Source organism: Eubalaena glacialis, chromosome 9 (assembly GCF_028564815.1).
Source record: "Eubalaena glacialis isolate mEubGla1 chromosome 9, mEubGla1.1.hap2.+ XY, whole genome shotgun sequence".
Taxonomy (NCBI): Eukaryota; Metazoa; Chordata; class Mammalia; order Artiodactyla; family Balaenidae; genus Eubalaena; species Eubalaena glacialis.
Genome location: NC_083724.1, coordinates 39360203 through 39371189, shown reverse-complemented (window position 1 = coordinate 39371189; position 10987 = coordinate 39360203). Strand labels below are relative to the sequence as shown.

At 38.4% G+C, this 10987-nt stretch overlaps 1 pseudogene; it reads left to right on the top strand.

Annotated features, from left to right (window-relative positions):
* Positions 1-6684: 6684 nt before the first annotated feature.
* On the top strand, positions 6685-7302 carry LOC133098376 (TM2 domain-containing protein 1-like; annotated as a pseudogene).
* Positions 7303-10987: the final 3685 nt, after the last annotated feature.

Genomic DNA, 10987 nt, shown 5'->3' with positions numbered 1-10987 from the left:
GGAAAAAGTTCTGGAGTTAGAGACAGAGGACCCAAGTTTCTCTTGACTAACTAGGTGAATGCCTTTTTAAAAACTATCAGTTTTAGGGGCTTCCCTGGTGGCACAGTGGTTAAGAATCTGCCTGCCAATGCAGGGGACATGGGTTCAAGCCCTGGTCTGGGAGGATCCCACATGCCGCGGAGCAGCTGGGCCCGTGAGCCACAATTACTGAGCCTGTGCGTCTGGAGCCTGTGCTCTGCAACAAGAGAGGCCACGATAGTGATAGGCCCGCGCACTGCGATGAAGAGTGGCCCCCACTTGCCACAACTAGAGAAAGCCCTTGCACAGAAACGAAGACCCAACACAGCCATATATAAATAAATTAATTAAATTAAAAAAACAAAACAAAACAAAACAAAAAAACTATCAGTTTTATCATGTGATACTAATATATATCCCACATTGTAATAAATAAGATAATGTACATAAGAGGGTTCTGCAGAGACTACATTTATTGTATCATTAGCAGTCTTCTCAATGGGGTTTTGTTTTGTTCTTAGGATTTTCACCACTTGACATAGATTCTTCCTGTGAAATTCTGCAAGGTAAAAATATATTCATTAACACTAAAAAGAAATATTTTGGCCGTATTGTTATGGCCTACCTTCTGTTACTCAATTTTGATTAACATTTTAATTTCAACTTTTCAACAACCTTATCTTCCTTCCATTTTGGCAGCTGCCTGATGATCTAGCCATAGTTTGGGTGTCTTGTAGTTAGCAGGGTAGTGGATTTTTCAGCTGTGTGTCCCAGATCCTGCCCTCTAGCTTTAAGTTGCAAACTGCATGAGACATTTTGATTAATAATGTTAAGAATATTTATTTTTCCATTATGCAAACAATTCATTTGCTGTTTGACTAATGCTTATGCCAAGTATGAGTTTACCAAACTACTAAGCCACAGGCAAATTCAAACTGTATAGCTTTTTTTCCTGTGACTTAAAAATTATGAAAAAGAAACACATAGCCATAAAAATAAGGAACATTACATTACTTATTATATTAGCTAGTTCAGAAAGAATTGATCATTAAGTAGTTAAACTGCTTATTTAAAAATTAATTAAAAAGTTAAAAAGCAAATCATAATTATTTTAAAAATTTTGCAAAATAGCAATAAAAGTGTAAATAACAGGGGGGAATGGTCTGTATTCCCACCATTGAGAGAGAATAACAATTGCTGCTTTGATATATTTCCTTCCTATTTTACGTATATTGTTTCTTCGTACAATGTCGATTGTATCATATAATATGTCTTTCGCCATAACACATCTATGTGGGCATGTGTCTGAGGATATTCAGTGGGCAAGTCTCATGGCCAAACACTTTCTCCCAGCTTCTTACTTGCTTTTTGGCTGCCATGACACTGCTGGGCTGCCTCTCTTCTTCCACTCTGGTTTCTTGCTCCCAGCCCCACTCCTAACTCCAAACCTCTCAGGAGGCTACCCCTCAAGCAACCATGTGTCTGAGTTTTGTCACTTTGGTACCAAGGCCAGAGTCTGGGAACTCAGCTTCTTCGGGCACACTGATTTCCTCGTATTCCTTGTAACTGTGATCACACCTGTGCCACACCATTGCTTGAGGTGAGCAGGAAGTATTTCTCTCTTCTTTTCTTTCCTTTCCCCTGGACAGCTTTCTGTGAAGTAGGGTTATGAGGAAAGGGCAAGTTCCCTGTAGGCTCCTGCTAGGTTCCACTTTCCTCTTTTAATTGGATAGCCAGGATTTTTATTAACCCATTTACAATATAATATATATATATTTAAAATCATCAGTATAACAAAGTGACTGGTAGGATGGAACTTTAAAATAGCATGCAACCTCCTTTTTTAGAGGCTGAGCCAGCAAGTCTCCTTAAGAGGAATTTTTCTTATTATGAGAAAAAAAAAAAAAAGTCGACTGGCTTACCTTAGTTACGTAAAAGCTTGTGCAGCCTTTTCTGGTGTTTTTGTGTCTCTCCTTAAAATGCAGACCAGAACATTCTGGTTTTAGCAAAGTTTCCCCTCCTTGCCCTCAACCTTTTGTGAAGGTTGTGAATCAATTTTTCATCAGAGGCGTGGCAGCCTTGTGAGTGTGAAGGGACTAAGATTCCAGCCCCTTCTCCATAAGATTCAACATTAGACAAATTTGGAGGAAACCACAGTGTCCTTGGCTGAGCCTCCCTGACAGGAAAGAACCACAATAGTGACAGATGAGCAATCATGAAGAGAGAAAGAAAGTTTGGGCTTCAACAAGTTTCAAACAAGGTTCTAAGACAGGTCTGGCCTTGGCAGATCTTGTACTGAGCCTTCATACGTCCCCAGGCCTGGCCAGCCTGGTACGGGAGTCATGACTAGGCGACAGTGGAGTGACCCTAGTGATGTAAATGTACACAGGCGTTGCTGTCGCTGTGGGACCCTCATCCAGTCTCAGCTGTCCCTGTTATGACAGTGCCAACAGCGCTGCTCTACTAGTGGTATTCCCCCTCATTGAGAAGAATGGTGGCAATCCTCTGGCCTAATAATTTGGATTCTGGGTGACATGGGATAAAAAGCTGCCTGCCAATATTGGCATGCGGGTTTGTAAGTGATTAATTAGAATAATAAAAAGGATGTGGCTGTATTTATCCAGGCTGGTGAAGCAAGTTACTATTACTCAAGCATTTTTCATGTTATTACAAACTTTGATGCCTGCCTAGTGGTGTACTGAGAGAACATATCTTATTTTCTCATTTCTCTATTATTGAACATAAAGGTCTTTTGCGTGAGGCATTTCTGACAGAATCTAGTATTGTTGTAGCACTAAAAGTGTAACAGTAGTACGAATATATTTTCTGGGTGTTAAAAATATGCAGTTATAATGTAAAATAAGTCATTTAGAACACAAACATTATTCTTTGGAACATGATGAATTTAGCCTCCTTGTCCTCTTGTATTCAAGGGGCACTAGGAATCTTTGTCAAGAGTGGGGCATGATAGGGAGAGGGGGCTCAGAGAACCAAGAGTGCAGTCCATGCTTGAGTTCCATCTTTTCCAGGATACCTTTGATCCAAAGGAGGGTCAAAGGTAGTATTGTATGCAGGGTGGAAGGTCCACATCCATTAGATATAAGAGGCCATGACTCTCCCCAGTGAGTCCCCAGAAACAAGCAGGGCCCAATACATAGTAAGTGCTTGGTATGTATTTTGTGAGTATTTGAATGAATGACTATTTCCACTAAGCACTCAGGGAACAGGACTATGTAAGCATTCCAGAATTAAAGGATCAGATTTGTACAAACTTGCCATATAATTTTGAAAGTGCTGTTTAACCTCTAGAAGTCCATCTTCTTGTATGACAAATTGGTAATGATATCTGTATTTACCTATATACAAAGCATAATATTTTAATACAACTAGATCTGTGTGGCTTCTTTTCATATGCTGTTATGTTATTTCAAGACATTAGTTTTCCTGATAGTGGTTATGTGATCTTCTACACCTGGATGTAAACAATAGCGACAACAACAACAACAAAATGAAATAAAGCACCACTGATTCCAGAGGAAATAATAATTATAGTTCATGGCCCTAAATGATACCTGCGGTAGATACGAGACTACTTTAGGCCTGTATTTCTGAGTGTACATTATTACTTTTACTTGATTGCGCTCCAATTTCCATTCATTTGAGAACTGTGGGAAAATGAGACTATAGGTGCCACGTTCAAATTGGAGAGTTTCAGGAACTATAGAATGGGTTTTATTTTGTTTTGTTTCCAGAAGACAATTTCTATCATGCTCTGGGAACATGGCGGCCTGTGGAGTAATTTGTCGAGTCAGGCCCCAGCTACCTTGTCTTGAAAGAGGGGCCCAGTAGGAGCAGCTGCCCTGAGAATCTTGAGTCTGAGTCTGTCTTTTTTATTTTTTAAATTTTTTGTAGACACTAGGAAATAAAATTTCTGCTACAACATAGAGAGTAAGTTTAAAAGTTCTGTTTTTGTGGGCATTAAAAGGAAACTGATTGAGCAATGAGATAAAATTCAGGACACAGGATAAGTGGTGATAAAATCAGTATCTTAAAAGGGATTAGATCTCTACAATCAACAAAATGAAATTAACATATATTATCACATTCAAATCTCAGTACAGCCCCTGGAGGGAAGTTGGAGAAGCACTATTATCCTTCTTTAAAAATTTCAGGAACTGAGACTCAAAAAGTTTAGGGGCCATGTCCACAGCAATAGAACTTGTAACTGACGATTAGAGTTTGGGTTTTCACTCTCCTTCTACCACCTCTCCATGCTACTGTTGAAGGTGCCAGAGTCTTGGCACCTTTATGTCTTTCTCTCCTGAGTCATTCAATCATAGTTCCAGAGTATCTCTGCAAAAGAAGTGAATGTCCCTTCTGAAACTCAGCACCTTTAACATATATGTTATCAGTATATCTCCACCTACAAACTTTCAAATAACATGAAAGCTTGAGGCATTTCTTTCCTTTCTTTTTTTTCTCCCCTTTTCCTTTATGCATGTCCAGAGGTTATTTTTATACTGCCATTTCCTAGAGGAAAGGAAAATAGAAATTCTTGTTCTTTATCAAGGCTAATAATCTGGCTGCTTTTTATTTAAATTAAAAAAAAAAAACACGAAAATCCTTTCTGTAGACTTGACAGATTATCCCAACTCTCTCATTTGTGCTCAGAGATTTTAACGTTTTCTCTTCTATTTTCTGGCCACAAGTCTTCTTCATAGAAAATTGCAACAAGAGAAAGGTCTGTTCCCTTTTGGAATGCTCTCCACACAGAAGCCTGGGAGAAAAGTTGTAGCATATGTTAGAGACCCCAGCTTCTAGGAGCTGGGCCAGAATAGGCAGCATGCAATAGGATAAGGTGATTCTCTTTGCTTTCAAGCTTTGGTTCCCTTCTTAAAGAACTCCATTCTTGTGGCCAGGAAAAGCAAATAGAGTTGGTTCTGAAGCAGATGCTGCTCAGACTTCCTGGTTGTCAGAGCAGAAGTGAGAAGGCAGAATTAAAGGAGACAAAATTAGAGTGAGTGTGTGTGTGTGTTTACATGTGCACGCACACGTGCATGGGCACACAAGTATAAAGCATCAACATTTGCAAACCCGATATAATCTGCAAAACAAAGCACATCTTCAATTTCAAGTAAGAATGAAGAAAAGTGAGTATATCTCTGGAGCAGGAATCAACAAACTTTTTCTGTAAAGAGCCAGATAAAAAAATATTTTAGACTTAGTGGGTCACATGGTCTCTGTCCCAAGTATTCAACTCTGCTATTGTAGTACAAAACAGCCTTGGACAACACATAAATAAGCATGGCTATGTCCCAATAAAACTTCATTTATGGACACTGAAATTTGAATTTTATATAACTTCCACATCATGAAATATTATTTTTCTTTTGATTTTTTTCCCACCATTTAAAAATGCAAAAGCCATTTTTAGCTTGTGGATGGTACAAAAGCAGGCAGTGAACCAGATTTGGCCCATGGGGCTCTAGAGGAAGGATAATGCTAGTACAGGGGTGGTATGAAAATGTGGAAGACATTTCTTTTTATTCTTCTGTGAAGTGGTGACCAGATGAGCACATTTCCTCATCCTCCTTATGAAAAAAAAAAAAAATTTACAAAGCTTATATCGATTAAAATATCATCTCTTTGAAATTCACTTAATTCTGAAATTTCAACAGGGCCATGCCGAAATTTATCAATGGGCATTTTTTGAAAGTTTAGTTGCATTGCCAGCTTTATATTTAAGGCATACAGACTTCAAATATTTTAGAGAAATCTGGTGATCAAAGGAAGAATATCGTATTTCAAGATAGTACTTATTTGAAAGAACCTGCCTCTCAGATGGGATTGTCCCAAAAATCCATACCAATACACTATCAGGTTAATTTTCTGCTTTATAATACAATAAAACAGTCACATAATACTGAAAACATTAACAGTATTGTTAAATTTTGAACAATACTGAAAATTTTAACAGTATTGTTAAAATTTTATTTGACTTGTGAGTCAAATAAAATCATGATAAATGTGTCATAGTGTCCTGCATACGTGTGGGGAAAGAATCTGTGTTTCTAACTGAATTCAAAAAAGAAATAACTCATTATGAAAGCAAACCATTTCTGATGAGGGGAACATGAATATAAGTGCAAATCTACAAATCTTTATTGTTAAGGTACTCTCCCCCCCACTTCCTGTCCTTTAATCATGCTCATAACTATGGGCGCTCAGATTCAGTTGGGGTATAATTTGAAAAGAATGTTTGACTATGACCATAAACATTCCATTTAGTCATCACCATGAATCCCAGATGCTGGCAACAACATAGGCATTTTTTTGTGGGCGTGAGAATAATCCAGATCCCTGCTATTCAAGTGTCATCTGTAGATCAGGAGTATCAGCATCACCTAGAAGCTTGTTGGAAATGCAGAGTCTCAGGCTCCACCCCAACCTCACTGAATCAAAATCTGTATTTTAACAAAACCTTCAAATGGTTTGTATGAACACGAATGGTAAAGAGGCACTCAGCTTTAGGAATGGTTTTCGACCTTGGCTCTAAGTTAGAATTCCCTGTGGAACTTCTAGAAATCCCAGTGCCCAATCTCCATAGCAGACCAATCAAATCAGAATATCTGGAGGTGAGTTATGGGGGACGCGCCGGTGCCCAGCATGGCGGCCGCTTGGCCCTCCGGGCTGGTTGCTTCTGAGACTGCTGCCGCTGGGCTCCTGGGTGTTCTGTGGTTTGCGTCAGTAACCACGGGACCTTGGGGAGCTGCCGCGGCCGCGGCGAGGAGACACTTACGTGCGAGGACCTCAAAGTGGGACAATATATTTGTAAGGATCCAAAAATAAATGATGCTACACAAGAACCAGTTAACTGTACAAACTACACAGCTCATGTTCCATGTTTTCCAGCATCTAACATGACTTGTAAGGATTTTAGTGGCAATGAAACACATTTTACTGGAAACGAAATTGATTTTCTCAAGCCCATATCTTGCCGAAATGTAAATGGCTATTCATACAAGGTGGCGGTTGCACTGTCTCTTTTTTGTTGGATGGTTGGGAGCAGATAGATTTTACCTTGGATACCCTGCCTTGGGTTTGTTAAAGTTTTGCACTGTAGGACTTTGTGGAATCGGGAGCCTAATTGATTTCATTCTTATTTCAATTCAGATTGTTGGACCTTCAGATAGAAGTAGTTACATTATAGATTATTATGGAACCAGACTTACAAGACTGAGTATTACCAATGAGAAATTTAGAAAAACTCAGTTATATCCATGAATATTGTTTAAAAGAAACAGATTTGGGCCTCCTTGATTTTAATAGAGAACTCTCAGTATGTAGATTTCCAGATTTTCCTTTTTCCTTCTTCACATAGCACCTTATGGATTCTATTTAATTTTTTGTTGCTGATGTTTTTGTTTTCTTGTTTTAGTTAAAAACATATTATTCTGAGAACTTTTTTTGAGATTTATATGATAATAGAGTCTTTCTTCGGCTACTGTCTCTATGAGATAGATAGCTTATTACTCTGATATTAATGTCTTTTCCAAAGGCAAGTTGCCACTTGTCCTTTTCCCTTCTGAAAAATAAAAGTATGACTTATTCAAAAAAAAAAAATCTGGAGGTGGGATCTACACATCAGTATATTTTAAAGCTCCCTGGATTATTCCAAAGTGCAGGGAAGTCTGAGAACCACTGGGCTAGGTGGTGGACCGAACGTATTATTGCTCTGAGGGTAAGAAGAGAACACTCTCATTATCAAGTGGAAACAAGGTCCCCAGAACTAGAGGCTTTATTAGAAGTGTTAAAAAGGTCAGCATGTTATATATTAAAAGAGTGGCTTTCAAGAACAATTTCATTATTTGAGGGATGAAATGGCAGCATACCCCAAGACAGGCAACAGAGTCGCCTATTCAGTTTAGCCTTTTAGTCTTATTTTTAGTCTTTGCCCCACAATTTTAACTGATTCTGTACTGTTACCAAGACACCATATGATCTTAACAAAGCTTTATAAAAAGGCTCTCATAGGATAGTGGTTTGTGAATCATCTTTTCCTGTTAAGGATGAGGGTAAATTAGTGGTATGTGAGTTTTGGTAGAGTTAGCAAAGTTTTCCACTGTTTAATTAGATTAACTGATCATGGAGGTGTCCTATCTGTAACTTAGAACTGGAACCTGAGGAAAAGGGTACCAGTCAAAAATCCTCTTCTGTCCTTGGATCAGTGAGGAACCCATCAGATTAATTCTCTGGGCACAAGTGAAAGGGCTGCTATATGTGAGAGGAAAAGGCATTATACAGTAGCTAATGTGATACCACACTGTCAAGGTCCCAGAAGCCATCAGTTCAGTTTACTGATTTGGTGCCTCCTCTCCATTACTAATATCAGTCATTATGCCTTTAAATAATAATTGTTAAATTATGCCTCTAAAGAAATGGAGCCCTCACAATGAGATAAAGTGTTCAGGTTACTAAACAGTTAACTAAAACGAACAAAATTAAAGATTAAGTTCAAGTAAAACTCTATTGGGTGCTGGCACTTATTAATTCTCCCTAACTAGGGAGAATTCTGTCTAGAATCAGACCGATTTTCAGTTGGGTCCTCTTCTTCCTGCCTGTTGCTAATTATGTATCATCTTTGGACCTTCCTACATCTCGCCCCACCCCATCCCCCATCTCATCCTGGTGTTTTAGGTTCCTGGTGCTAGAGTTTATCTCCTAATTGTAGAGTTCTAAGTTTTAGCTTGCCATTGCTCCACACAACCCATCTACTCTATTTCTATTGTTCTAGCTATTTCTAAGCTTGATTGCTAATTTCACAGACCTGTGGAACACTGGAAGTGCAATTATCCTCCAGCGTAATTGCCTTCTGTAAAAACTGCCTCCCACAAAACTCCTGCAAAAACTGTGTCCTGTTTGTTACTGCCTGTGAATGTATGGATGCCTTTTCAGCTACATAGAGAGGTGTTTTCTAGATCTCCCTGGCATTAGAAAAGATCAAGTTATCTCTACAGCTGGAACACCCCTTTTAATTAGGAGCTTTTTATGATGGTTACTTCAGGTGTCCCATTAATCTGACATCACTCCTGGGTATAGCAGTTGATGTTAAAATTGGTCTGTTTGGTATCACTTGGGAGTTTTGACTGTTTAAATATTTCATGTTCACTTATAAAAAATTACACACATTAAATAGCTCCTACATTCTTTAGTATCACTTGAATACAGATACTACAATACACAAACACCCTCTTCAGCATTCAGTTATGCAATAATTTTTTAACTGATTTAACAATTTATTTTAATATTTATTTTTAAGGTGCTATTGATTTATCCCAACTATAAAGTCATAATTATGAATGATATGTGAATGACTTTATTTTTTTTAGCATCTTTATTGGAGTATAATTGCTTCACAATGGTGTTAGTTTCTGCTTTATAACAAAGTGATTCAGCTATATGTATACATATATCCCCATATCCCCTCCCTCTTGCGTCTCCCTCCCACCCTCCCTATCCCACCCCTCTAGGGGGACACAAAGCACTGAGCTGATCTCCCTGTGCTATGCAGCTGCTTCCCACTAGCTAGCTATTTTACATTTGGTAGTGTATATATGTCAATGCTACTCTCTCATTTCATCCCAGCTTACCCTTCCCCCTCCCTGTGTCCTCAAGTCCATTCTCTATGTCTGCATCTTTATTCCTGTCCTGCCCCTAGGTTCCTCAGAACCACTGTTTTTTTTTTTTAGATTCCATATATATGTGTTAGCATACGGTATTTGTTTTTCTCCTTCTGACTTACTTCACTCTGTATGACAGTCTCTAGGTCCATCTACCTCGCTGCAGATAACTCAATTTCGTTTCCTTTTATGGCTGAGTAATATTCCATTGTATATATGTGCTACATCTTCTTAATCCATTTATCTGTCAGTGGACACTTAGGTTGCTTCCATGTCCTGGCTATTGTAAATAGTGCTGCAATGAACATTGTGGTACAAGACTCTTTTTGACTTACGGTTCTCAGTGTATATGCCCAGTAGTAGGACTGCTGGGTCGTATAGTAGTTCTATTTTTAGTTTTTTAAGGAACCTCCATACTGTTCTCCATAGTGGCTGTAGCAATTTACATTCCCATCAACAGTACAAGAAGGTTCCCTTTTCTCTACACCCTCTCCAGCATTTATCGTTTGTAGATTTTCTGATGATGCCCATTCTGACTGGTGTGAGGTGATATCTCACTGTAGTTTTGATTTGCATTTCTCTGATGACTAGTGATGTTGAGCATCCTTTCATGTGTTTGTTGGCAATCTGTATATCTTCTTTGGAGAAATGTCTATTTAGGTCTTCTGCCCATTTTTGGATTGGGTTGTTTGTTTTTTTGATATTGAGCTGCATGAGCTGCTTGTATATTTTGGAGATTAATCCTTTGTCAGTTGCTTCGTTTGCAAATATTTTCTCCCATTCTGAGGGTTGTTTTTTCGTCTTGTTTATAGTTTCCTGTGCAAAAGCTTTGAAGTTTCATTAGGTCCCATTTGTTTATTTTTGTTTTTATTTCCATTTCTCTAGGAGGTGGGTCAAAAAGGATCTTGCTGTGATTTATGTCATAGAGTGTTCTGCCTATGTTTTCCTCTAAGAGTTTTCTAGTGTCTGGCCTTACATTTAGGTCTTTAATCCATTTTGAGTTTATTTTTGTGTCTGGTGTTAGGGAGTGTTCTAATTTCATTCTTTTACATGTAGCTGTCCAGTGTTCCCAGCACCACTTATTGAAGAGGCTGTCTTTTCTCCATTGTATATTCTTGCCTCCTTTATCAAAGATAAGGTGACCATATGTGTATCTCTGGGCTTTTTATCCTGTTCCATTGATGATTTTGGATCATCTTTACTATCATTACTCTGAATTCTTTTTCAGGTAGACTGCTTATTTCCTCTTCATTTGTTTGGTCTGGTGGGTTTTTACCTTGCTCCTTCAT